We start from the raw sequence: 27493 nt of genomic DNA, 5'->3' as shown, positions 1-27493 counted from the left end.
GCCGAGCCGAGCCAAGCCGAGCCTGTAGCGGAGCCGGGCCTATAGCCGGGCCGAGCCGAGCCTATACCCGAGCCGGGCCTACAGCCGAGCCGAGCCGAGCCTATAGCCGAGCCGGGCCTATAGTCGGGCCGAGCCGAGCCTATAACCGAGCCGGGCCTATAGCCAAGCCGAGCCTACAGCCGAGCCGAGCCTATAGCCGAGCCGGGTCTATAGCCAAGCCGAGACTATAGCCGAGCCGAGCCTATAGCCGACCCAAGCCTATGGCCGAGCCGAGCCTATACCCGAGTCGAGCCTATAGCCGAGCAGAGCCGAGCCTATAGCCGAGCCGTACTGGGCCTATAGTCGAGCCGGGCCTATAGCGAAGCCGCGCTGGGCCTATAGCCGAGCCGGGCCTATACCCGAGCCGAGCCGAGCCTATAGCCGAGCAGGGCCTATAGCCGAGCCGAGCCAAGCAGAGCCTATAGCCGAGCCAGGCCTATAGTCGAGCCGAGCCGAGCCTATAGCCGAGCCGGGCCTATAGCCGAGCCGCGCCGAGCCTATAGCCGAGACGGGCCTATAGCCGAGCCGAGCCGAGCTTATAGCCGAGCCGGGCCTATAGCTGAGGCGAGCTGAGCCTATAGCCGAGCCGGGCCTATACCCGAGCCCAGCCGAGCCTATAGCCGAGCCGGGCTTATAGCCGAGCTGGGCCTTTAGCCGAGCCGAGCCGGGCCTATAGCCGAGCCGGACCTGTACCCGAGCCGAGCCGGGCCTATAGCCGTGCCGGGCCTATAGCCGAGCCGGGGCTATATACGAGCCGGGCCTATAGCCGAGCTGGGCCGAGCCTATAGACGAGCCGGGCCTATACCCGAGCCGAGCCGGGCCTATAGCCGAGCCGGGCCTATAGCCGAGCCGAGCCGGGCCTATAGCCGAGCCGAGCCGGGCCTACAGCTGAGACGGGATATAGCCGAGCCGAGCCTATAGCCAACCCAAGCCTATGGCCGAGCCGAGCCTATAGCCGAACCGAGCCTATATCCGAGCCACGCCAAGCCTATAGCCGAGCCGAGCCTATAGCCAACACAAGCCTATGGCCGAGCCGAGCCTATAGCCAAGCCTATAGCCGAGCCGAGCCGAGCCTATAGCCTAGCCGAGCCGAGCCTAGAGCCGAGCCGAGCCGAGCCTATAGCCGAGCCGAGCCGAGCCTATGGCCGAGTCGGGCCTATAGCCGAGCCGAGCCGAGCCTATAGCCGAGCCGGGCCTATAGCCGAGCCGAACGGAGCCTATTGCCGAGCCGGGCCTATAGCTGAGCCGGACCTATAGCCGAACCGAGCCGGGCCTATAGCCGAGCCGAGCCTATAGCCGACCCAAGCTTATGGCCGAGCCGAGCTTATAGCCGAGCCGAGCCTATAGCCGAGCCGAGCCGAGCCTATAGCCGAGCTGGGCCTATAGCCGAGCAGAGCCGAGCCTATAGCCGAGCCGGGCCTATAGCCGAGCCGAGCCGAGCCTATAGCCGAGCCAGGCCTATAGCCGAGCCGAGCCTATACCCGAGCCGGGCCTATAGCCGAGCCGAGCCGAGCCTATAGCCGAGCCGGGCCTATTGCCGAGCCGAGCGGAGCCTATAGCCGAGCCGGGCCTATAGCCGAGCTGCGTCAAGCGTATACCCGAGCCGGGCCTAGAGCCGAGCCGAGCCTATGGCCGAGCCGGGCGTATAGCCGAGCCGAGCCGCGCCTATAGCCGAGCCGAGCCGAGCCTATAGCCGATCCGGGCCTATAGCCGAGCCGAGCCGGGCCTATTGCCGTGCCGGGCCTATAGCCGAGCCGGGCATATAGCCGAGCCGGGCCGAGACTATAGACGAGCCGTGCCTATAGCCGAGCCGAGTCGAGCCTATAGCCAAGCCCAGCCAGGCCTATAGCCGAGCCGAGCCTATAGCTTAGCCGAGCTGAGCCGAGCCTGTAGCCGAGCCGGGCCTATAGCCGGGCCGAGCCGAGCCTATACCCGAGCCGGGCCTACAGCCGCGCCGAGCCGAGCCTATAGCTGAGCCGGGCCTACAGCCGCGCGGAGCCGAGCCTATGGCCGAACCGGGCCTATAGTCGGGCCGAGCCGAGCCTATAGCCGAGCCGGGCCTATAGCCGAGCCGAGCCTACAGCCGAGCCGAGCCTATAGCCGAGCCGGGCCTATAGTCGAGCCGAGCCGAGCCTATAGCCAAGCCGGGCCTACAGCCGAGCCGAGCAGAGCCTATAGCCGAGCCGGTCCTATAGCCGAGCCGGGCCTATAGCCGAGCCAAGCCGAGCCAATAGCCGAGCCGGGCCGGGCCTATAGCCGAGCTGAGCCGGGCCTATAGCCGAGCCTGGCCTATACCCGAGCCGAGCCAGGCCAATAGCCGTGCCGGGCCTACAGCCGAGACAGGCCTATAGCCGAGACGGGCCTATAGCCGAGCCGAGCCGAGCCTATAGCCAAGCCGGGCCTACAGCCGAGCCGAGCCGGGCCTATAGCCGAGACGAACCAGGCCTATATCCGAGCCGGGCCTATAACCGAGCCGAGCCGAGCCGGGCCTATAGCAGAGCCGGGCCTATAGCCGAGCCGAGCCGAGCCTATAGCCGACACAAGCCTATGGCCGAGCCGAGCCTATAGCCAAGCCTATACCCGAGCCGAGCCGAGCCTATAGCCGAGCCGAGCCTATAGCCGAGCCGAGCCGAGCCTATAGCCGAGCCGAGCCGAGCCTATGGCCTAGCCAGGCCTAAAGCTGAACCGAGCAGAGCCTATAGCCGAGCCGGGCCTATAGCCGAGCCGGGCCTATAGCCGATCCGAGCCGGGCCTATAGCCGAGCCGGGCCTATAGCCGAGCCGAGCCGGCCCTATAGCCGTGCCGGCTCTATAGCCGAGCCGGGCCTATAGCCGATCCGAGCCTATAGCCGAGCCGGGCCTATAGCCGAGCCGGGCCTATAGCCGAGCCGGGCCTATAGCCGAGCCGGGCCTATAGCCGAGCCGGACCTATAGCCGAGCCGAGCCGAGCCTATAGCCGAGCCGGGCCTATAGCCGAGCCCAGCCTATAGCGGAGCCGAGCCGAGCCTATAGCCGAGCCGAGCCTATAGCCGACACAAGCCTATGGCCGAACCGAACCTATAGCCGAGCCGAGCCTATAGCCGAGCCGAGCTGAGCGTACAGCCGAGCCGAGCCTATAGCCGAGCCGAACCGAGCCTATAGCCGAGCCGGGCCTATAGTCGAGCCGAGCCGAGCCTATACCCAAGCCGGGCGTACAGCCGAGCCGAGCCGAGCCTATAGCCGAGCCGGTCCTATAGCCGAGCCGGGCCTATAGCCGAGCCGAGCCTATAGTCGAGCTGGGCCGGGCCTATAGCCGAGCCGAGCCGGGCCTATTGCCGAGCCTGGCCTATAGCCGAGCCGAGCCGGGCCGATAGCCGTGCCGGGCCTACAGCCGAGCCAGGCCTATAGCCGAGCTGGGCCTATAGCCGAGCCGAGCCGAGCCTATAGCTGAGCCGGGCCTATAGCCGAGCCGAGCCGGGCTTATAGCCGAGGCGAACCGGGCCTATATCCGAGCCGCGCCTATAGCCGAGCCGAGCCTGGCCTATAGCAGAGCCAGGCCTATAGCCGAGCCGAGCCGAGCCTATAGCCGAGCCGGGCCTAAAGCCGAGCTGAGCCTATAGCCGAGCCGAGCCGGGCCTATAGCCGAGCCGGACCTGTACCCGAGCCGAGCCGGGCCTATAGCCGAGCCGAGCCTACAGCCGAGCCGAGCCTATAGCCGAGCCGGGCCTATAGCCAAGCTGAGCCTACTGCGGAGCCGAGCCGAGCCTATAGCCGAGCCGAGACTATAGCCGACCCAAGCCTATGGCCGAGCCGAGCCTATAGCCGAACCGAGCTTATAGCCGACACAAGCCTATGGCCGAGCCGAGCCTATAGCCAAGCCTATAGCCGAGCCGAGCCGAGCCTATAGCGGAGCCGAGCCTATAGCCGAGCCGAGCCGAGCCGATGGCCGAACCGAGCCGAGCCTATGGCCGAATCGGGCCTATAGCCGAGCCGAGGCAAGCCTATAGCCGAGCCGGGCCTATAGCCGAGCCGGGCCTATAGCCGATCCGAGCCGGGCCTATAGCCGAGCCGGGCCTATAGCCGAGCCGATCCGGGCCTATAGCCGTGCCGGGTCTATAGCCGAGCCGGGCCTATAGCCGAACCGAGCCTATAGCCGAGCCGGGCCTATAGCCGAGCCGAGCCTATAGCCGTGCCGGGCGTATAGCCGAGCCGAGCCTATAGCGGAGCCGAGCCGAGCCTATAGCCGAGCCGGGCCTATAGCCGAGCCGAGCCTACAGCCGAGCCGAACCTATAGCCGAGCCGGGCCTATAGCCAAGCCAAGCTTACAGCCGAGCCGAGCCGAGCCTATAGCCGAGCCGAGCCTATAGCCGACCCAAGCCTATGGCCGAGCCGAGCCTATAGCCGAGCCGAGCCTATAGCCGAGCCGAGCCTATAGCCGAGCCCAGCCGAGCCTATAGCCGAGCCGGGCCTATAGCCGAGCCGGGTCTATAGCCGAGCCGAGCCAAGCCTATGGCCGAGCCGGGCCTATAGCCGAGCCGAGCCGAGCCTATGGCCGACTCGGGCCTATAGCCGAGCCGCACCGGGCCTATGGCCGAGCCGGGCCTATAGCCGAGCCGGGCCTATAGCCGAGCCGAGCCGGGTGTATAGCCAAGCCGGGCCTATAGCCGAGCCGAGCCGGGCCTATAGCCGTGCCGGGTCTATAGCCGAGCCGGGCCTATAGCCGAACCGAGCCTATAGCCGAGCCGGGCCTATAGCCGAGCAGAGCCTATAGCGGAGCCGAACCGAGCCTATAGCCGATCCGGGCCTATAGCCGAGCCGAGCCTATAGCGGAGCCGACCCGGGCCTATAGCCGAGCCGAGCCTACAGCCGACCCAAGCCTATGGCCGAGCCGAACCTATGGCCGATCCGAGCCTATAGCCATGCCGAGCCGAGCGTATAGCCGAGCCGAGTCTATAGCTGAGCCGAACCGAGCCTATAGCCGAGCCGGGCCTATACCTGAGCCGAGCCGAGCCTTTAGCCGAGCCGGGCCTGTAGCCGAGCCGAGCCGAACCTATAGCAGAGCCGGGCCTATAGCCAAGCCGGGCCTATAGCCGAGCCGAGCCGAGCCTATAGCCGAGCCGGGCCGGGCCTATAGCCGAGCCGGGCCTGTAGCCGAGCCGCCCCGGGCCTATAGCCGAGCCGGGCCTATACCCGAGCCGAGCCGAGCCTATAGCCGAGCCGGGCCTATAGCCGAGCCGGGCCTATAGCCGGGCCGAGCCGAGCCAATAGCCCAGCCGGGCCTATAGCCGAGCCAAGCCGAGCCTATAGCCGAGCCGGGCCTATAGCCTAGGTGAGCCGAGCCTATGGGCGAGCCGGGCCTATACCAGAGCACAGCCGAGCCTATAGCCGAGCCGGGCCTATAGCCGAGCCGAACTGAGCCTATAGCCGAGCCGGGCCTATAGCCGAGCAGAGCCGAGCCTATAGCCGAGCCGGGCCTATAGCCGAGCCGAGCCGAGCCTATAGCTGAGCCGGGCCTATAGCCGAGCAGAGCCTATAGCCGAGCCGGGACTATAGCCGAGCCGAGCCGAGCCTATGGCCGAGCCAGGCCTATAGCCGAGCCGGACCTATAGCCGTGCCGAGCCGGGCCTATAGCCGAGCCGAGCCTATAGCCGACCCAAGCTTATGGCCGAGCCGAGCCTATAGCCGAGCCGAGCCTATAGCCGAGCCGAGCCGAGCCTATAGCCGAGCTGGGCCTATAGCCGAGCAGAGACGAGCCTATAGCCGAGCCGGGCCTATAGCCGAGCCGAGCCGAGCCTATAGCCGAGCCAGACCTATAGCCGAGCCGAGCCTATAGCCGAGCCGGGCCTATAGCCGAGCCGAGCCGGCCCTATAGCCGAGCCGAGCCGGGCCTACAGCCGAGACGGGATATAGCCGAGCCGAGCCTATAGCCGTGCCGAGCCGAGCCGGGCGTATAGCCGAGCCGGGCCTATAGCCGAGCCGAGCCGGGCCTATATCCGAGCCGGGACTATAGCCGGGCCGAGCCGAGCCTATAGCCGAGCCGGGCCTATAGCGGAGCCGAGCCGAGCGTATAGCCGAGCCGGGCCTATAGCCGAGCCGAGCCGAGCCTATAGCCGAGCCGAGCCGAGCCTATGGCCGAGCCGGGCCTATAGCTGAGCCGAGCCGAGCGTACAGCCGAGCCGAGCCTATAGCCGAGCCGAACCGAGCCTATAGCCGAGCCGGGCCTATAGTCGAGCCGAGCCGAGCCTATAGCCAAGCCGGGCCTACAGCCGAGCCGAGCCGAGCCTATAGCCGAGCCGTTCCTATAGCCGAGCCGGGCCTATAGCCGAGCCGAGCCGAGCCTATAGCCGAGCCGGGCCGGGCCTACAGCCGAGCCGGGCCTATAGCCGAGCCGAGCCGGGCCTATAGCCGAGCCTGGCCTATAGCCGAGCCGAGCCGGGCCTATAGCCGTGCCGGGCCTACAGCCGAGCCAGGCCTATAGCCGAGCCGGGCCTATAGCCGAGCCGAGCCTATAGCCGAGCCGGGCCTATAGCCGAGCCGAGCCGGGCCTATAGCCGAGCCGAACCGGGCCTATATCCGACCCGGGCCTATAGCCGAGCTGAGCCGGGCCTATAGCAGAGCCGGGCCTATAGCCGAGCCGAGCCGAGCCTATAGCTGAGCCGGGCCTATAGCCGAGCTGGGCCTATAGCCGAGCCGAGCCGGGCCTATAGCCGAGCCGGACCTGTACCCGAGCCGACCCGGGCCTATAGCCGTGCCGGGCCTATAGCCGAGCCGGGCCTATATACGAGCCGGGCCTAAAGCCGAGCCGGGCCGAGCCTATAGAGGGGCCGGGCCTTTACCCGAGCAGAGCCGGGCCTATAGCCGAGCCGGGCCTATAGCCGAGCCGAGCCGAGCCTATAGCCGAGCCGGTCCTATAGCCGAGCCGGGCCTATAGCCAAGCCGAGCCGAGCCTATAGCCGAGCCGGGCGGGCCTACAGCCGAGCCGGGCCTATAGCCGAGCCGAGCCGGGCCTATAGCCGAGCCGGGCCTATAGCCGAGCCGAGCCGGGCCTATAGCCGTGCCGGGCCTACAGCCGAGCCAGGCCTATAGCCGAGCCGGGCCTATAGCCGAGCCGAGCCGAGCCTATAGCCAAGCCGGGCCTATAGCCGAGCTGAGCCGGGCCTATAGCCGAGCCGAACCGGGCCTATATCCGAGCCGGGCCTATAGCCGAGCCGAGCCGGGCCTATAGCAGAGCCGGGCCTATAGCCGAGCCGAGCCGAGCCTATAGCCGAGCCGGGCCTATAGCCGAGCTGGGCCTATAGCCGAGCCGAGCCGGGCCTATAGCCGAGCCAGACCTGTACCCGAGCCGAGCCGGGCCTATAGCCGTGCCGGGCCTATAGCCGAGCCGGGCCTATATACGAGCCGGGCCTATAGCCGAGCCGGGCCGAGCCTATAGACGAGCCGGGCCTTTACCCGAGCCGAGCCGGGCCTATAGCCGAGTCGGGCCTATAGTCGAGCCGAGCCGGCCCTATAGCCGAGCCGAGCCGGGCCTACAGCCGAGACGGGATATAGCTGAGCCGAGCCTATAGCGGAGCCGATCCGAGCCTATAGCCGAGCCGAGCCTATAGCCGACCCAAGCCTATGGCCGAACCGAACCTATAGCCGAGCCGAGCCTATAGCCGAGCCGAGCCGAGCGTACAGCCGAGCCGAGCCTATAGCCGAGCCGAACCGAGCCTATAGCCGAGCCGGACCTATAGTCGAGCCGAGCCGAGCCTATAGCCAAGCCGGGCCTACAGCCGAGCCGAGCCGAGCCTATAGCCGAGCCGGTCCTATAGCCGAGCCGGGCCTATAGCCGAGCCGAGCCAAGCCTATAGCCGAGCCGGGCCGGGCCTTCAGCCGAGCCTGGCCTATAGCCGAGCCGAGCCGAGCCTATAGCCGAGCCAGGCCTATAGCCGAGCAGAGCCTATAGCCGAGCCGGGCCTATAGCCGAGTCGAGCCGAGCCTATAGCCGAGCCGGGCCTATAGCCGAGCCGAGCGGAGCCTATAGCCGAGCCGGGCCTATAGCCGAGCCAGACCTATAGCCGAGCCGAGCCGGGCCTATAGCCGAGCCGAGCCTATAGCCGAGCCAAGCCGGGCCTATAGCGGTGCCGGGCCTATAGCCGAGCCGGGCCTATAGCCGAGCCGGGCCGAGCCTATAGACGAGCTGGGCCTATAGCCGAGCCGAGCCGAGCCTATAGACGAGCCGGGCCTATAGCCGAGCCGTGCCGGGCCTATAGCCGAGCCGGGCCTATAGCCAAGCCGAGCCAGGCCTATAGCCGAGCCGAGCCTATAGCTTAGCCGAGCCGAGCCGAGCCTGTAGCCGAGCCGGGCCTATAGCCGGGCCGAGCCGAGCCTATACCCGAGCCGGACCTACAGCCGAGCTGAGCCGAGCCTATAGCCGAGCCGGGCCTACAGCCCCGCGGAGCCGAGCCTATGGCCGAGCCGGGCCTATAGTCGGGCCGAGCCGAGCATATAGCCGAGCCGTGCCTATAGCCGAGCCGAGCCTACAGCCGAGCCGAGCCTATAGCCGAGCCGGGCCTATAGCCAAGCCGAGCCTACAGCGGAGCCGAGCCGAGCCTATAGCCGAGCCGAGACTATAGCCGACCCAAGCCTATGGCCGAGCCGAGCCTATAGCCGAGCCGAGCCTATATCCGAGCCCAGCCTATAGCCGACCCAAGCCTATGGCCAAGCCGAGCCTATAGCCGAGCCTATAGCCGAGCCGAGCCGTGCCTATAGCCGAGCCGAGCCTATAGCCGAGCCGAGCCTATAACCGAGCCGAGCCGAGCCTATGGCCGAGTCGGGCCTATAGCCGAGCCCAGCCGGGCCTATAGCCGAACCGGGCCTATAGCCGAGCCGAGCCGGGCCTATAGCCGAGCCGGGCCTATAGCCGAGCCGAGCCGGGCCTATAGCCATGCCGGGTCTATAGCCGAGCCGGGCCTATAGCCGAACCGAGCCTATAGCCGAGCCGGGCCTATAGCCGAGCCGGGCCTATAGCCGAGCCGAGCCTATAGCCGAGCCGGGCCTATAGCAGAGCCGAGCCGAGCCTATAGCCGAGCCGGGCCTATAGCCGAACCGAGCCTATAGCCGAGCCGAGCCAAGCCGAGCCTATAGCCGTGCCGGGCCTATAGCCGAGCCGAGCCTATAGCGGAGCCGAGCCGAGCCTATAGCCGAGCCGAGCCTATAGCCGACCCAAGCCTATGGCCGAACCGAACCTATAGCCGAGCCGAGCCTATAGCCGAGCCGAGCCGAGCGTACAGCCGAGCCGAGCCTATAGCCGAGCCGAACCGAGCCTATAGCCGAGCCGGGCCTATAGTCGAGCCGAGCCGAGCCTATAGCCGAGCCGGGCCTATAGCCGAGCCGAGCCGAGCCTATAGCCGAGCCGGGCCTATAGCCTAGCCGGGCCTATAGCCGAGCCAAGCCGAGCCTATAGCCGAGCCGGGCCGGGCCTATAGCCGAGCCTGGCCTATGGCCGAGCCGTACCGGGCCTATAGCCGTGCCGGGCCTATAGCCGAGCCGGGCCTATAGCCGAGCCAAGCCGAGCCTATAGCCGAGCCGGGCCTATAGCCGAGCCGAGCCGGGACTATAGCCGAGTCGGGCCTATAGCCGAGCCGAGCCGGGCCTATATCCGAGCCGGGCCTATAGCCGAGCCGAGCCGGGCCTATAGCAGAGTCGGGCCAATAGCCGAGCCGAGCCGGGCCTATAGCCGAGCCGGGCCTATAGCCGAGCCGAGCCTATAGCCAAGCCGAGCCGAGCCTATAGCCGAGCCGGGCCTATAGCCGAGCCGAGCCTATAGCCGAGCCGAGCCGAGCCTATAGCCGAGCCGAGCCTGTAGCCGAGCCGAGCCGTGCCTCTGGCTGAGCCGAGCCTATAGCCTAGCCGAGCCGAGCCTATGGCCGAGCCGAGCCTATAGCCGAGCCGAGCCGAGCCTATGGCCGAGCCGAGCCGATAGCCGAGCCGAGCCGAGCCTATGGGGGAGCCGAGCCGAGCCGATCCTATGGCCGAGCCGAGCCTATAGCCGAGTCGAGCCGAGCCTATGGCCGAGACAAGCCTATAGCCGAGCCGAGCCGAGCCTATGGCCGAGCCGAGCCTATAGCCGAGCCGAGCCAAGCCTATCGCCGAGCCGAGCCTGTAGCCGAGCCGAGCCGAGCCTATGGCCGAGCCGAGACTGTAGCCGAGCCGAGCCAAGCCTATGGCCGAACCGAGCCTGTAGCCGAGCCGAGCCGAGCCTATGGCCGAGCCGAGCCCGTAGCCGAGCTGAGCCGAGCCTCTAGCCGAGCCGAGCCGAGCCTGTAGCCGAGCCGAGCCTATAGCCAAGCCGAGCCTATAGCCGAGCTGAGCCTATAGCCGAGCCGAGCCGAGCCTATAGCCTAGCCTAGCCTATAGCCCAACCTAGCCTATAGCACAGCCTACCCTATAGCCCAGCCGAGCCTATAGCCTAGCCTAGCGTAGCCTAGCCTATAGCCCAGCCTAGCCTATAGCCCAGCCTAGCCCCGCCCAGCCCAGCCCAGCCCAGCCCAGCCCAGCCCAGCCCAGCCTAGCCCAGCCCAGCCTCGCCTAGCCTCGCCTAGCCTCGCCTAGCCTCGCCTGGGGTTGGGTGAATGGGCTCACACATGCACCCTGAAACGCAAACTGGCGGAAGGTTCACTGATCTAGGATGTTTTCTCCTGGGCACATTCATCTGCTTGTGGGAGGAACGCCTAAAGAGAGTATGAGAACAACTCCAGTAAGCACATGGCGCCTCCGCGCCCTCATGAGGTGGTGACAGGCCACTGTGCTAGTGAACAGCCCCTTCTTCCCCGCCAAGGGATGCATCAGAGGACACGCAGCGATGCTGCCGACGCTGGAGACCCTGAGTCCAAGGTCCTGTCCTGTACTCCACCTCTCAGGTCACCGCCCACCTGGGCCTCTTCCAAGCCTCCTTGACTTTCTTTGGCTCCTGCCACAATACCATTTCAGGAACTTTCACCCCTGCTCTAATGCGTGTCTTGGTCTCTCACTCTACCGTGTGCCACTCGATGTCTTTCTTCTCAGGAGGCAGGAACTGAGGTTGCCACAGGCCCATACGCGTCTGCCGCCGCTCACGGGTCTGCTGCCAAACGTGGAATCTTGCCCAACGTGTCCTCTGCCAGACATGCCATCCCTTCAGATGCTTCTTTTGCAGGCCACGCACTTGCAAGCTTCCTATGATTTCCTTCCCACCGCTGTGCCATTGGCTGCAATTTTTCTGCTGTCCACCATGGCAACCTTCTCACGTGTTCCTTCTGCCACACATGCAATCTCCCTAAGTGTCTCTTCTCCCCAACACTCCGCTCTGTGCCTTGTTCCCCTTGCCAAGCATCCCATCTTCTCAGGTGTTTCTCCTGCCACATATTTAATCGTCTTCACATGTTGCCTCCCCAGGCTTTGCATCCTTCCCAGCTCATCCTCCCTCCCACCCCACAATCCTCTCAGATGCTACCACCGCCCACCGGGCAATCTCCAGAGGCACTCCTTCTGCTGTCTGTACAACGTTCTTAGCTCTTCCTTCTGCCCAGTGTGCAAACTTCCCAGATGGGCCTTCTGCCACACATTCACATCTGATCTGGTAGGTGTTTCTCCTGCCAAACCTTCATCCTTCTCGGATGCTCTTCTGCCACATTTGCAATCCTGTCAGACGTTCCTGCCACTCGAGGTAGCTGGTCTGATGTGAGCATGGAGCCAGGGGGTCCCCCTACCACCACCAGGAATGTCAGATGACCACGAGGTGACGGTTGGGCGGTTCTTGAACCCTATGTATGGAGGATAACCGCTCACGGCCGGCCGGCACCAAGGAAGGGCAGGCTCCCAATGGACGGAAGCACTGGAAGGTGGACATCAGCAGCCTCCCTGTCAGATCCCAGGAGTCGGGCACATGGGCTAACGCGGGACACCCTGACAGCCACACCGGCAGGCTTGAGCAGCTCAGTCTCCTTCCTCCGAGATCAGTCGACGGGTAGGGGAAGAACGCCTCAAGTGAACATGCCTAAGACTCTAGGAACTGCACTGTGCCTGCAACGCCCCCCGCCCACAGTCTGACAGTCCGTGGCGCCAGTCGACAGCCCCACCCAAAGGAAGGATCGGCAGAGAGGCAACAACGCCACCCCGGAAGCCTGCTAATGGAGGAGATCCAGAATCGAAGGTCAAACCCTGCACTCCATCCCTCAGGTTGCCCGCTTCGCCCTCTTCCAACTGTATCTCGCTTCCTTTCCTTCCTGCTCCAAAGTGCTGAAGCACCTTTCACTCCTGCTCTTCACTGTGCCTTCCACTTACGCCCCAGGACCAACTTCTCAGGGGGCTTTTGGGGCAGTCTGTACCGACACCTGCACAGGGCCTCGTTCTGTGGCCCTTTAGGGACCCCACCTTCATGCTCATTTCCAGTCAGTGCCCCTCTGGGAACAGAGAAGACTCTTCCTTCAATCTGGCTGTGTTTTTGCCCCAGGCCAAGAGTGCTCCAGAGGTGACTACCTTGTCAGGTTGGCATTGAACGTGGCCCTCTTGAGTCCGAGGGCAGCTCTTTTGGCGAGTGCAGCAAGGCTTTCCATGAGTCTTCCTCTCTCGCTTCCTCTCACTTCTGCCTGTAGCCTCGATTTCTCTACTCGTGGCCACGCCCTTCTCCAGATGCTTCCAAGCCTTCCAGGTCCACTCTGAAGGGAGAAATTTCCAGCCCCCTTGCGGCAGCTAGCTGAAAAACAGGCTCCTCGTCTACTGTGAGAACATGGGAAGCCGGAATCAGACAGTGGAGATCATCATTGTCTTGCTGGAATGCTCTCAGGCACAGTCACTCTCATTTCACAGAGACAAGGACAGAGGCCAGACCAAGGCCACAGGCGCAACAGACCCATAGCACCCAGACCAAAACTGATCTCTAGGTAACACATGGCCATTAGAGCAGGGAGGAAGGCAAGGGCAGGGGTACATGGTAACACTGCTTCATTCTGGGACCCTGGGGATGAACGGGGCTCCCCTGACCCTGTTCATTCTAGCACCTCCTGTCTTCTGCAGTGGGTGATCATGACGAGATGGGACCAGGGTTGGCAGGGACACGGTAAGAACGAGACATCCCGGAGCCCTAAGGATGAATGGCGGATACCCTACTCAGGATCCTAGGAAAGTTAAGAGAGCCTAAGCATGCTGGAGACGGTCCTTGTAAGCCACCAGAAACATTCCTGAAACGGGATCTGGGAAAGAAACGCCATGCGGTTTGAAAGGTTGTTATGTCTGTTAAATGCTTCCGGAATCAATGCTTTACTGGAGGTCAGTCGGGACCATTTGCTTACACGTCATCTCTGACTGCTTCCACGCTACTACGGCAGGCTTCAGCAGACACGACAGAGACCACGGGGCCTACGAGTGTTTCCCACCTGGCCCTTTACAGGAAGAGCTGGCCAATCCCTGTGTCACGCCGTGACCGGAAAGCCCTAATACTCACCGCTCATCTTCTGACTCCCCTGCTCAAAAGCTTCCCATGATTTTCTGCAGGAAACCTGGCTGGCTCCCTATCCACGGAATTTCTTTCTTCTTTCTCGCTGGAGAAATGCAAGGTTATCGGGATCTTTATCATTCCCTCAACCCACCCCAGCTCCCGAAGGAGGAATGATCATTCTAAGCTCATCACAGCAATCACATGGTTTTCCCCAGTGACCGGCTTAGCAGTCAGCATGTGCCGTAACCCAGCCCATACGATGTTACCAGAAGGTCACTGCGAGCTGCTGACTTGACTGCCTCTTCAAAAGACACCTGGGAAGAAAAGCAACCCCTCCAGCTTTCAGATACTGCCTTCAGAGAACACACCAACTGCAGCTGTTGCTACTCGGCCCGCCAGCAAAGCAGACATGAACTAAACACTGCCCACAGCACAGCTGGAAGGGAAAACGTGAGCATGACACGAGGATGCTGCCACAATTCTGGTGCCTATGGCTTCAGCCACTCTTACTTGGGTCATCTACTATTTACAGCCACGAGCATCCTGAGAATGTGGCTGTGGCCCACAGAATACATCCTCTACCCCTTCTGCTCTGGACTGCTCAAAAATATACCCTCAGCTCACCTTTTCTAGACATTCAAACCACACCCAACCATTCCCGTACCACACTCTTGCCAGCAGCAACACTGAGCTGCTCCTGAACCTGACAGAGTTCACGCGAGCCTCTGACCTTTGGAACTTGCCATTCCTTCGGGCAAATAGGCAATCTTTTCCCGATGCTCCTGCGAATCCTGCGACCTTCTCAGACGTTCTCTCCACCATACCTGTTCTCTCCATTCCACCCTGCCAGATGTCTGTTCGGACAAAACGCTCCGTCTTCTCGCATGTCTCCTCTGCCAAACCAGAGATCCGGTCACATGGCTCTTCTGCAAAACATTCCATCTCGTCAGATGTGTCTTCCGCCAACCACTCCATCCTGCCAGATGTTTCTGTGTTACCGTGGGCGGCTGGTCACACAGGAGCAGCGCAGGAGGGCCACGCCCACACCCCACCAGACAGACCAGGAGGTGACGGGTCAGGCTGCCACTAAACTACCTGTCTCAAATAACAAATGATTGCCGGGAGCCGGTGCCAGGGACGGGCGGTCCCCCAGACAGACAGGAAGGTGGCGATTAGCAGCTCCCTGAGAAGATCTCAGGGGGCGGGTAAGGGGGCTCACGCTTGCACCCTCACAGGCAAACCGGCCGGGTTTTACTGTCCTATGACCCTCCCCAGGCAACAGCCGACTGCCAAGGGAGGCACGCCTCATGTGAGCGCCCCTATGACTCCAGGAAACACGCCACGCCTGCGGTCCCTCCCAGGTGACGACAGGCCACTGCCCATGTGGATGGCCCACCCTGCGAAAAGGCTCAGGGGAGGAAGCAATGCAACCCCTGGCTCTTGGAAGCCTGCCAATCTGTGAGACCTCACCTCAAAGGTCGAACAAAGTGTGCCCCTGACCTCTCCAGTTGCCCACATGGCCCTCTTCCAAGTATACCTTACTGCCTCATCTTTCTGCTCTGGTACTATCTGGGAGACCTGCACTCCTGCGCTCAAAGTGGCCTCGGTCTCTTTCACCCCGCCTCACGCCCCTCAGTTAAACTCCCTCTGATGAGGCGAGAGCTCGGGTTGCTGCGTGCAGGCCCCTATGGATCTGCCACCGCTGACATCCCTACCGCCAAACGCTCCACCTTGGTGGATGTTTTCTCTCCCAGATGTTCCCTCTTTCCAGATGCTTCCTTTGCAAGCCACGCACTCTTCCTACGCATTCCATCTGCCCACCATGGAATCTGCTCAGAGGTCCCTTCCGCCCACCGTGCGACCTGCTGAAGGGTTTCTGCTGTCTACCATGTCATCTTCGCACTTGGGCCTTCTGCCAAACGTGCAATCTACCTGAGGGTTCCTTCTGCCAAACAGCCAGTTGCGTCCACTTCTTCCCCTGACAAGCACTCAGTTTTGTCTGGCGCACCATGGGCCCAGTACTTCCTCTACCCAGATGTCTCTTGGGCAGGCCTTGCAATCTCCCTAGGGCATCCAACTGCTGATCCTGCAGTCTTCTCACGGGTTCCCTTGCCCCCCAGCCCCCCTGCAATCACCCTACCCTACGGTTTCCTCCTGCTGACCATGCGACATTCTTAGCCGTTCCTTCTGAAATCGCTGCAGTCTGCTTAGATGTTCCCTCTGCCACACGCTCAGGGCTGTCAGATGTTCCTTCCACCAGACACTCCATCTCGTCGGATGATCTGCCACGCGTTCAATCCTGTCAGGTGTCCCTCTCAGTCACATGTGTGGAGCGGGGCCCGAGAGGGTTCCCCACCACCAGTAAACATCAGGCAGCCGCAAGGTGACGGCCCGGTGGTCACGAAGCAGACTCTCTAGAGAAATCACTGATCACAGGCAGCGCCAGGGAAAGGCAGTCCCCCTCCCCCACAGCAGTCACGAACCTCAGAAGCCTCCCCAGCACACCTCGGGAGTTGGGTGAATGGGCTCACACATGCGCCCTGAGACGCAAACTGGCGGAAGGTTCACTCATCTAGGATGTTTTCCCCTGGGCACATTCGTCTGCTTGGGGGAGGAACGCCTCAAGAGAGCACGAGAACAACTCCAGTAAGCACACGGCGCCTCCGTGCCCCCAGGAGGTGGTGACAGGCCACTGTGCTAGCGAACAGCCCCCTCTTCCCCGCCAAGGGAAGCATCAGAGGACAGGCAGTGATGCTGCCGACACGAGAGACCCTGAGTCCAAGGTCCAGTCCTGTACTCCACCTCTCAGGTCACCGCCCACCTGGGCCTCTTCCAAGCCTCCTTGACTTCCTTTGGCTCCTGCCACGATACCATTTCAGGAACTTTCACCCCTGCTCTAATGCGTGCCTCGGTCTCTCACTCTACCGTGTGCCACTCGATGTCTTTCTTCTCAGGAGGCAGGAACTGAGTTACCACAGGCCCATACGCGTATGCCGCCGCTCACGGGTGTGCTGCCAAACGTGGAATCTTGCCCAACGTGTCCTCTGCCAGACATGCCATCTCTTCAGATGCTTCTTTCACAGGCCACGCACTTGCAAGCTTCCTATGTTTTCCTCCCCACCGCTGTGCCATTGGCTGCAATTTTTCTGCTGTCCAACACGGCAACCTTCTCACATGTTCCTTCTGCCACACATGCAATCTTCCGAAGCGTCTCTTCTCCCCAACACTCCGCTCTGTGCCTTGTTCCCCTTGCCAAGCATCCCATCTTCTCAGGTGTTTCTCCTGCCACATATTTAATCGTCTTCACATGTTGCCTCCCCAGGCTTTGCATCCTTCCCAGCTCATCCTCCCTCCCACCCCGCAATCCTCTCAGATGCTACCACCGCCCACCGGGCAATCTCCAGAGGCACTCCTTCTGCTGTCTGTACAACGTTCTTAGCTCTTCCTTCTGCCCAGTGTGCAATCTTCCCAGATGGGCCTTCTGCCACACATTCACATCTGATCTGGTAGGTGTTTCTCCTGCCAAACCTTCATCCTTCTCGGATGCTCTTCTGCCACATTTGCAATCCTGTCAGACGTTCCTGCCACTCGAGGTAGCTGGTCTGATGTGAGCATGGAACCAGGGGGGCCCCCTACCACCACCAGGAATGTCAGGTGACCATGAGGTGACGGTTGGGCGGTTCTTGAACCCTATGTATGGAGGATAACCGCTCACGGCCGGCCGGCACCAAGGAAGGGCAGGCTCCCAATGGACGGAAGCACTGGAAGGTGGACATCAGCAGCCTCCCTGTCAGATCCCAGGAGTCGGGCACATGGGCTAACGCGGGACACCCTGACAGCCACACCGGCAGGCTTGAGCAGCTCAGTCTCTTTCCTCTGAGATCAGTCGACGGGTAGGGGAAGAACGCCTCAAGTGAGCATGCCTAAGACTCTAGGAACCACACTGTGCCTGCAACGCCCCCCGCCCACGGTCTGACAGGCCGTGGTGCCAGTCGGCAGCCCCACCCAAAGGAAGGATCGGCAGAGAGGCAACAACGCCACCCCGGAAGCCTGCTAATGGAGGAGATCCAGAATCGAAGGTCAAACCCTGCACTCCATCCCTCAGGTTGCCCGCTTCGCCCTCTTCCAACTGCATCTCGCTTCCTTTCCTTCCTGCTCCAAAGTGCTGAAGCACCTTTCACTCCTGCTCTTCACTGTGCCTTCCACTTACGCCCCAGGACCAACTTCTCAGGGGGCTTTTGGGGCAGTCTGTACCAACCCCTGCATAGGACCTCGTTCTGTGGCCCGTTAGGGACCCCACCTTCATGCTCATTTCCAGTCAGTGCCCCTCTGGGAACAGGGAAGACTCTTCCTTCAATCCGGCTGTGTTTTTGCCCCAGGCCACGAGTGCTCCAGAGGTGACTACCTTATGTCAGGTTGGCATTGAACGTGGCCCTCTTGAGTCCGAGGGCAGCTCTTTTGGCGAGTGCAGCAAGGCTTTCCATGAGTCTTCCTCTCTCGCTTCCTCCCACTTCTGCCTGTAGCCTCGATTTCTCTACTCGTGGCCACGCCCTTCTCCAGATGCTTCCAAGCCTTCCAGGTCCACTCTGAAGGGAGAAATTTCCAGCCCCTTCCCGGCAGCTAGCTGAAAAACAGGCTCCTCGTCTACTGTGAGAACATGGGAAGCCGGAATCAGACAGTGGAGATCATCATTGTCTTGCTGGAATGCTCTCAGGCACAGTCACTCTCATTTCACAGAGACAAGGACAGAGGCCGGACCAAGGCCACAGGCGCAACAGACCCATAGCACCCAGACCAAAACTGATCTCTGGCTAACACACGGCCATTAGAGCAGGGAGGAAGGCAAGGGCAGGGGTACATGGTAACACTGCTTCATTCTGGGACCCTGGGGATGAACGGGGCTCCCCTGCCCACCTGGGCCTCTTCCAAGCCTCCTTGACTTCCTTTGGCTCCTGCCACCATACCGTTTCAGGAACTTTCGCCTCTGCTCTTATGCGTGCCTCGGTCTCTCCCTCTGCCTTGTGCCCCTCGGTTGATGACTTTCTTCTCAGGAGGCAGGAACCGAGACTGCCGCAGGCCCATACGCATCTGCCTCCGCTCATGGGCCCACTGCCAAACGTGGAATCTTGCCCGACGTGTCCTCTCCCAGACATGCCACGTCTTCAGATGCTTCTTCAGCAAGCCATGCACTTCCATGCTTCCTACGTTTTCCTCCCCACTGCCGTGCCATCGGCTGCAACGTTTCTGCTGTCCGCCATTCACCCTTCTCATGTGTACCTTTGGCCACACGTGCAATCTACCTAAGCATCCCTTCTCCCAAACACTCCACTCTGTCCCTTGTTTCCCCTGGCAAGCATCCCATCTTCTCAGGTGTTTCTCCTGCCACATATTTAATCGTCTTCATGTGTTACCTCCCCAGGCCTTGCATCCTTCCCAGCTCATCCTCCCGCCCACCCCGCAATCCTGTCAGATGCTACCGCCACCCCACCGGGCAATCTCCCGAGGCGCTCCTTCTGCTGTCCGTCCAACGTTCTCAGGTCTTCCTTCTTCCCAGTGTGCAATCTTCCTGGATGGGCCTTCTGCCACATGTTCACGTCTGATCTGGCAGGTGTTTCTTCTGCCAAACATGCAATCCTGTCAGACGTTCCTGTCACTCACGGTAGCTGGTCTGACGTGAGCATGGTACCAGGGGTTCTCCCTACCTCCATCAGGAATGTCAGACGACCATGAGGTGACTGTCGCGTGGTTCTTGAACCCTATCTATGGAGGAAAACCGCTCACGGCCAGCCAGTGCCAAGGAAGGGCAGGCTCCCAATGGACGGAAGCGCAGGAAGGTGGACATCAGCAGCCTCCAAGATCCCAGGAGTCAGGCATGTGGGCTCACACAGGACCCCCTGACAGCCACACTGGCGGGGTTGAGCAGCTCTGTCCCCTTCCTCTGGGAACACTCGACGGGTAGAGGATGTACACCTCAAGTGAGCACACCTAAGCCTCCAGGTATGGCATTGCGGCTGTCACACCCCCCACCCACAAGCTGACAGGCCGCGACGCCAGTCAACAGCCCCACCCAAGGGAAGGATCAGTGGAGACGCAACAATGCCACCCCCAAAACCTGCCAATGGAGGAGACCCCAAGTTGAAGGTCAAACCCTGCACTCTGTCCCTTAGGTTGCCCGCTTCGCCCTCTTCCAACTGTATCTTGCTTGCTTTCCTTCCTGCTCCAAAGTGTTGAAGCAGCTTTCACTCCTGCTCTTCACCCTGCCTTCCTCTTACGCCCCAGGGCCAACTTCTTAGGGGGCTTTTGGGGCAGTCTGTCCCGCCACCTGCATAGGGCCTCGTTCTGTGGCTCTTTGGGACCCCATCTACTTGCTCATTTCCAGTCAGCACCCCTCTGGGAAGAGCAAAGATTCTTCCTTCACGCCAGGTGCGTTTTCACCCCAAGCCACAAGTGCTCCAGAGGTTACTACCTTTCTTCAGGTAGGCATTAAACATGGCCCTCTCGAGTGCGAGGGCCGCTCTTTTGGCGAGCGCAACAAGGCTTTCCATGAGTCTTCCTCTCTCGCTTCCTCCTGCTTCAGTCTGTAGCCTGTTTCTCTACTCCCAGCCGCGCCCTTCTCCAGATGCTTTCAGACCTTCTAGGTCCTATCTGAAGGGAGAAATTTCCAGCTCCCTTGCAGCAGCTAGCTGAAAAACAGGCTCCTCATCTAGTGTGAAAATCTAGGAAACAGGAATCAGACAGCGGAGATCATCACTGTCTTGCTGGAATGCTCTCAGCCACAGTCACTCTCATGTCACGGACACAAGGACAGAGACCGGACCAAGGCCGCAGGCGCAACAGATCCATAGCACCGAGACAAAGGCTGATCCCAGGCTAACACACGACCGTTAGAGCAGGGATGTAGGCAAGGCCAGGGGTACACGGTAACACCGGTTCATTCCGGGCTCCCAGGGATGAACAGGCCTCCCCCGATCCCATTCACTCCAGCACCTCCTCTCTTCTCCAGTGGGTGATCATGACAAGATGGGAACGGGGTTAGCGGGGACACAGTAAGGCCAATACTTCCCGGAGCCCTAAGGCCAAATTGGGGACGCCGTATTCAGGATCCTAGGAAAGTTAAGAGAGCCCAAGCACGTTGGAGAAGGTCCTTGTAAGCTGCCAGAAACATTCTCAAAAGGGGACCCGGGAAACAAATGCCATGCGGTTTGAAAGGTTGTTAGGTCTGTTAAACGCTTCCACAATGGACGCTTTACCAGAGGCCGGTCGGGAGTATTTGCTTACGTGTCATCTCTGACTGCTTTCACGCTGCTACAGCATGAACGGCGACCATGATACCTATGAGTGTTTTCCACCTGGCCCTTTACAGGAAGAGCTAGCCAATCCCTGCATCGTGCCATGACCAGAATGCCCTAATACTGACTGCTCATCTTCTGACTCCCCTGCTCAAAAGCTTCCCATGAATCTCTGCAGGAAACCTGGTTGGCTCCCTATCCATGGCCATTGTTTCTTCTCACTGGAGAAACACAATTTTATTTGGATCTTTATCATTTCCCCAGATCCAAAAGTAGAAATAATCATTCTAAGCTCATCATAGGAATCATCATGTATTCACAAACCTCATTCGTTATAACATGCCAGTAAAGGAAAAATATAACTCACTTACTTAAATTGTTATTTATTCAAAAATATTTTTTAAAATTGTAGGCAACAAAATTCAATAAAGGATTGTTTTTAAGACAATAGGTTTTGAGATTATAAACTATCTACAAACTAAATTCTTAACTGTGAATACTGAACTATTCAAAGAAAAAATTTTATATAAATACAAACATATTTACACACACATGCACAGCCACACAGACATACCATTGACACACTAAATTTCTTTTTTGTGATCGAAACTCAATAATCTTATGCTAGCACCACCAAGAGTAGCTTAGTATTAAAAGTCTTACCTGGATTGCTGTTTTGAGGACTTTTATGTATCTTTTTTTCAGATTCCAAACATTCTTGGTAAATGCTATGTATCAAATATGTAATAAATTGAGGTATTATTTCAACACTGATATTAAAAATTTACCCAATGTGTTAAATTCCTAGGGTATTTCAGAGTGTCGGGGTAATATCTGAAATCTACTTATTCCACAGACTTCTAACTTATTAGCTCTATGCACTTATTAAGCTTCAAATTAAAGAAGAAAGTAAAGTGAAATACTCATGAATTCAGGGCAGTATAGCTCAGGAAATTAACTAGAGTTAGCTTGACATAATGGAAAATGTCCTGATCTCCTAAGTTTGAGTTCTGTAACCAACACCTATTTGTTCTTCAACAAGTTGCTTCTCTTAGGCTCAATGTCTTCTTCTAAAATGAGGGTTTTAGTGCCTTATTTCAGTAGGTTATTACAAAGTTTTAACAACGTAACATTTGAAAAACTGCTCAAAGAAATAGTAATGGAATACTTAATCTTGAAGCTTATAGCTGAAACTATTTTAAAATCCCAAATAAAACCCAATGTGTTGGCCAGATGCCGTGACTCGCCTGTGATACCAGCACTTTGGGAGGCTGAGACAGGAGGATCACTTGGGCTCAATACTTCAAGACCAGCCTGGGCAACACAGGGAGACCCTTAACTACAAAAAATAAAAGATAAATTATAAGAAACCAATGTGTGTTTCTTCATAGGATCTAATATTCAAATGTTGTAGTTTTCAGAAACTTATTAAGTCCTACTTTTGGTTATTAGATGTTCCATTTTTTTGTGGCTTGTGATTCAGGGCATCTAGGCTATTTGATAATTTGTAATAAAATTTATTTATAAATTAATTCATCAAATTAGATAACATGATTATCCCCTATTTCTGAGCTCATCAATCACACCCAGGGCAGAAAACTAATAGATTTCAAGACCTGGCCTGGACTCCTACTTTTCTTTACTGATCTCCTCGAACTTTGAACCAACAAATCTTTGTTACAATGATGCTTAAACCCCAGTTATTTTAAAATATTTTCACTCAGGGAGCTTGAGCTTCCAAGTATGAAAAACTGACCCTTACATATGACAATGTTAAAACAAATGGATTTCAAATATTTTGAAAATAACATTGGTTGATCTCTACCTTGTTTTTCACTTCAATGTCTGGGTTGTGTGAAAGCGGTTTTGCTACCTTTTGTATATTCTCCCTATAGACAGCGTCGTGGAGAGCAGTGTTGCAACAGACATCTACAACATTTGGATCAGCACCAAAGTCGAGCAGAATAGTTGCAAAAACATCTTATTGGCATTGAATAACCTATCAGTATTAGTCCAAGAAATTTTAAGTTCTAAAAAATCAATATACACATTCCACGTTTCATAAACTGTGGATATTTCGGTGAGATAAATTCATTTTTATTCTGTGTATTTCAGCCAAATTCATCTCATGCTGAAAAAATTGGCCACTATGTACCTTCACCAGAGGTGCCCTGTTTTCACTATCACAGATGTTAAGCTGGCACTTTCTATGTGCCAGAAAAGTTACCACTTCTGGAACATCATTGGCACAGGCCAAATGTAGAACAGTCCTACAAGACTGAAAGAATTTTCCGGGGAAGTTTAGCCTACTATCTCAAGACATACATACATGATTCATGTAATTGTAAACATTAAATAGCATGCCCTTCCTCTGCCTTCAAAACATCTAATTTGCCCCTGAAGAAAGTGCAACACTTATTAGCTTGTATTAGTCACTACACTAATAAAAGAGTAGCCCATTTGACTAGAAAGTTTTTGGCTTTTGGATTCAGTTCAACTTGAGCTTGAATACTACATTAAAGTCTTTCATTTATGAGCTATCACTTAACCTTTCTGTGCCTCAATTTTCTCATCAATAACGTGGAGATGAATATAGTAGTTATCTCACAGGACATCACTGTGATACCTAATTGGGAATCTATGCCAAGTATTTGTAACTGTTCCTGGCACAAATAATGGCTCAATAATTGTTAGATATCATAATTATTACTACTACTTAATGAAGACAACATTTTAATTAAGTAAAATGGTACAATTATACCTCCTTTGAGGTATGTTTCAAAGGTTAGAGATAACACCGTATTTCAATGATTCTAAGGTGCACAGTTTCTCGTATTTTAACAGATCTGATGCTGAAATCCTATTTATAATTATTTTTACAACTATATTTGGCAGCATTTAAACATTCTTTTATTGATACATAAAATAGAGGCATCACATAATCCATGGTGACATTAAGTAGAGTACAGTATACACAACAGGACAATAGCAGTCCTAGTCATATGACTAACATTTAAATCAATTTTAGCTCTTAAAAGTGCTATGGAAAAAAAAGGGTTGAAATACTGAAACAAATTTTTAAAACACAGTCATTTTTACTTTAATTTTTTAAAAACTTTAAGCCAAAGGAAAGTCAGGATTCGAATGAATAAGAATGGCTCATTTTATTCAGTAGATTTACAGAATGTATGCAAATTAGTATTTAGATGTATAGAATTCATATAACGTATGAGATTAATATTACCATTAAGACAGTTATAAATTTTCAAAATGGCAGAAGTTTACTTTACCAGAAGTTAAAGACTGTACCCCAACAGAAAGATCCTATGATCATCTACGTTTGAGAAATATTGTAAAACTGTGAATCATTTGTTCAGTATTCAAGGAATGTCTTGAACTTTGCCTATTCCCTATTTGAAAATACTTTTTTTGTGGCAAACATTACTATTTGAGGAATTAAAACTTCAGGAAAACAATTTTAAAGCTTTCCAATAAAGGTGGAGGTTTCCTCCAGGTGACACAAACTTGCCTGATTCTATCAATGGTCCAGGATCTCAAATGCCAAAGTCAGGCCCTCCTGCTCCAAATAAGTCGCTAAGGAAATGGGCTCTAAATTAAAAGAGTCTGGCTTCAAATGAACTTCGATTGCTTATAAATAATTGAATGGTCCATGGGATTTGTTCTATACAAGATGACAGAATTTTCTCTTAGCTGTTAGAAAGTTCAGTATGAAATTTTATTCTCAATTATAATGATAATCCTAAGACCCCAATGCACATCTACTTCTTCAAATGCATTAATCCATTTTTATTCTGGTATCTATTTCCATTGCTACTTAAAATTACTTACTATTTTTGGCAAAATATCAAAACTACAAATACAATGACTTATCAATAAAAATTCTACCCTATCTATATGGATTATTTTGACATAATAAAAGCGACTAAATCACTTCGATTTTAAGGGACAGCGCTCAGGAGAAAGATATCTTTTCTGCAATATTCATAACCTACCCAAATATAACAACGATTAACCTAAAAAGGCTTATAAACATTCTAATGAGATGATTATTTATGGCATAAAGAAAAATCGTTGTTTTAACAAACAACTTCTAAATTCTAAAAGTCAACTCCATTATTAAGGGATTAATATATAACTACATACTATAATTTTCAACTGTCTTAAAAACCTTGAAATCTTTACAATACGACAGGAATTGTTAACTAAAATATTTACAGAGGTAAAGGGTGTGACCTGAGTAAGTGACGTACCTAGGTGGGAACAGTGACAAACTAGAGAACATAGACTTACTTTAATCTACAGCCTCTTCATAGCACACCAAACAGTAATATGGGCTCGAGGGAAACCAGAATTGATTGTTTAAGAGGAGCCTGAAATACAGATTTTTGCGTGTCTCCTAAATTTTACATGTTGATTCAATTTATGCCGGCCAATTTTGCTTCCCTGTGTTGTTTTACAGTAGGTTAGAAAGAAAAAAAAATCCTGGGTGAAAAACTGTTTGAAAAAAATGTTTTAACTCTAACAAATTCAAATATGTATCGTAAATGCATAAAAGAAAGGCATACTCTCTAATACTTCTTTTAAAATATTGATATTTAAAGTAAAATGTAGACTGCTTTCTCACATCAGAAATGCTTTTGTTTGAAAAACAAGGAAAAAAGCTTCAATTGCGATTCAGTCCTAAAACTCCAATTTTAAACCTCTCAGCTTGCTCTCAGGCTGGGAAGGTAAACATGAAATTTTTAAGGATAGAAGGGTCTTGAGAGTTAGCAGAATATGTCTTCTATACAACAGGTATTCAGCTTATAGGTGATGAATAAATGGATTTTCTTTTTTCTTTTTTTTTTTTTTCTTTTTTTGAGACAAAGTCTCACTCTGTCACCAGGCTGGAGTGCAGTGGCGTGACCTTGGCTCATTGCAACCTCTGCCTCCCGGGTTCAAGCGATTCTCCTGCCTCACCCTCCAGAGTAGCTGGGACTATAGTCACACGCCACCACGCCAGGCTACTTTTCGTATTTTTAGTAGAGATGGGGTTTCACCACGTTGGCCAGGATGGTCTAGATCTCTTGACCTCGTGATTCACCCGCGTCGGCCTCCCAAAGTGTGGGATTACAGGCATGAGCCACCACTCTTGGCCGAATAAATGGATTTTTAAAAATGGATAAATACCGCTGTGACGTTCGATATTTTAAAAAACTACTACAAATAAACCAATATTTGTGCAATGGTAATAATCACTTATACTTGCTATTTTTATTTTCATAATAAAACTAAACTAAAATTATTAATCTATAATGATTGGCATATAGGAAATAAATCTATATATAATACAAACATATGTGTCTAATAAAATGTATATATAGGTTGGGCGCAGTGGCTCACGCCTGTAATCCCAGCACTTGGGGACGCCGAGGCGGGTGAACTGCTTGAGGCCAGGAGTTCAAAACCAGTCTGACCAACATGGCAAAACTAAAACTACATCTCCACTAAAAATAAAAAAATTTAGCTAGGCGTCATAATGTATGGCTGTAATCCCAGCTACTTTGGAGGCTGAGGCATGAGAATAGCTTGAACTCGGCAGGCAGAGGTGGCATTGAGCCGAGAACGTGAGACTCTGTCTCAAAGAAAGAAAGAAAAAAAAAGTATATAAATCAACAAACACAGATAAAAAGGTTCTCTTCACTTCTGAAGGTGCTAAAAGTTCACAGAATACTCTAATCCACAAATTTATGACTTCCACTATATGGACTCTTTTTAATACAATAATATTTTAAGCACTGCTGAAAAAATCAAATTGCATGTATCTCTGTTTCCTAAATATATTTTAGTATAATAGAATTGATTGGTAAGGGGCATAAACATTTTCTAAATGTGCTACTTACAATCAAATTGTCTATTTAAAAAGTCATCAGCAACTTAAACTTTAAGCAGTAGTGTAAATATCACTGCTCTTCATCCTTACAAACTTTGTAGATAGAAAACAGTATTTCATTCTGCTTTTAAATTAAATTCCTTCTCTTACCAGGAACACTAATTTTTCCTATGTGCATAAATCACTTGCAGAGCTGAAAAAACTACTTTGCCCAATTTTAGAGTTCTTTTCACGTCGATCTGAAAGAATTATCTGTAAAATAAAGATCTATTTCTGATATAATATGTATACACACACACGGTAAGTATTTTACAAGTATGTTGTCTTTTGCTTTTTTTCATATACAGACTTAATTTTAATTTTGCTAAATTAAACCTTCGGAATGCTTGCTTGTGAGGTTCTTAGGAAGGTCTTTGTTAACATCACAATCTATCTATATAAATAGGCATTTGTGTTTTCTTCTGGTATTTTTTATAATTTTTTCTAATTTTGTATATTTAAATTTTTTAATCTAAATTCCATAAGGAACTCGTTTTGTTGACATAAAAATCTAGCTTGTTTTCTCCACAAGGCAGGCATTTCATTTATAAACATAATTCATCTTTTCCTACTTGTATAAAGTCTCACCATTACCATGTTATAAATTCTTACACATATTTGGGTGTTTCTGGATTTTCTATTCTCCTGCATTCATTTACCTGTCTTTTCAGCTGGTAGCAAACTATTAGTGAAAATTGATAGCATATTTTGATATACAGAAAACTAAAATTTTAACTCCATTACAAAAATGTTCTTAATGCTACCACAATACTAAAAGCATGTGTATTTCAAAAATGTT

The 27493-nt window shown here is 54.9% G+C and overlaps 1 long non-coding RNA gene across 6 annotated transcripts in view; it reads right to left on the bottom strand.

Moving 5' to 3' along the window:
* Positions 1–27493, bottom strand: part of LOC129135716 (uncharacterized) — a 185189-nt gene that overhangs the window by 105028 nt on the left and 52668 nt on the right. Inside the window, exon 3 of one of the 6 annotated variants that reach the window (XR_008536737.2) lies at positions 21426–21490. The exons of the other annotated variants lie outside the window; for them this stretch is intronic. This is a non-coding gene — a long non-coding RNA (uncharacterized LOC129135716). The remainder of the gene's footprint in view (positions 1–21425; positions 21491–27493) is intronic. 6 annotated transcript variants of the gene reach the window in all.

The sequence above is a fragment of the Pan troglodytes genome, chromosome 7, assembly GCF_028858775.2.
Source record: "Pan troglodytes isolate AG18354 chromosome 7, NHGRI_mPanTro3-v2.0_pri, whole genome shotgun sequence".
NCBI classification, from domain to species: Eukaryota; Metazoa; Chordata; class Mammalia; order Primates; family Hominidae; genus Pan; species Pan troglodytes.
Note: the sequence above shows the minus strand (reverse complement) of the source record. Positions and strands in the feature narration are given on the sequence as shown.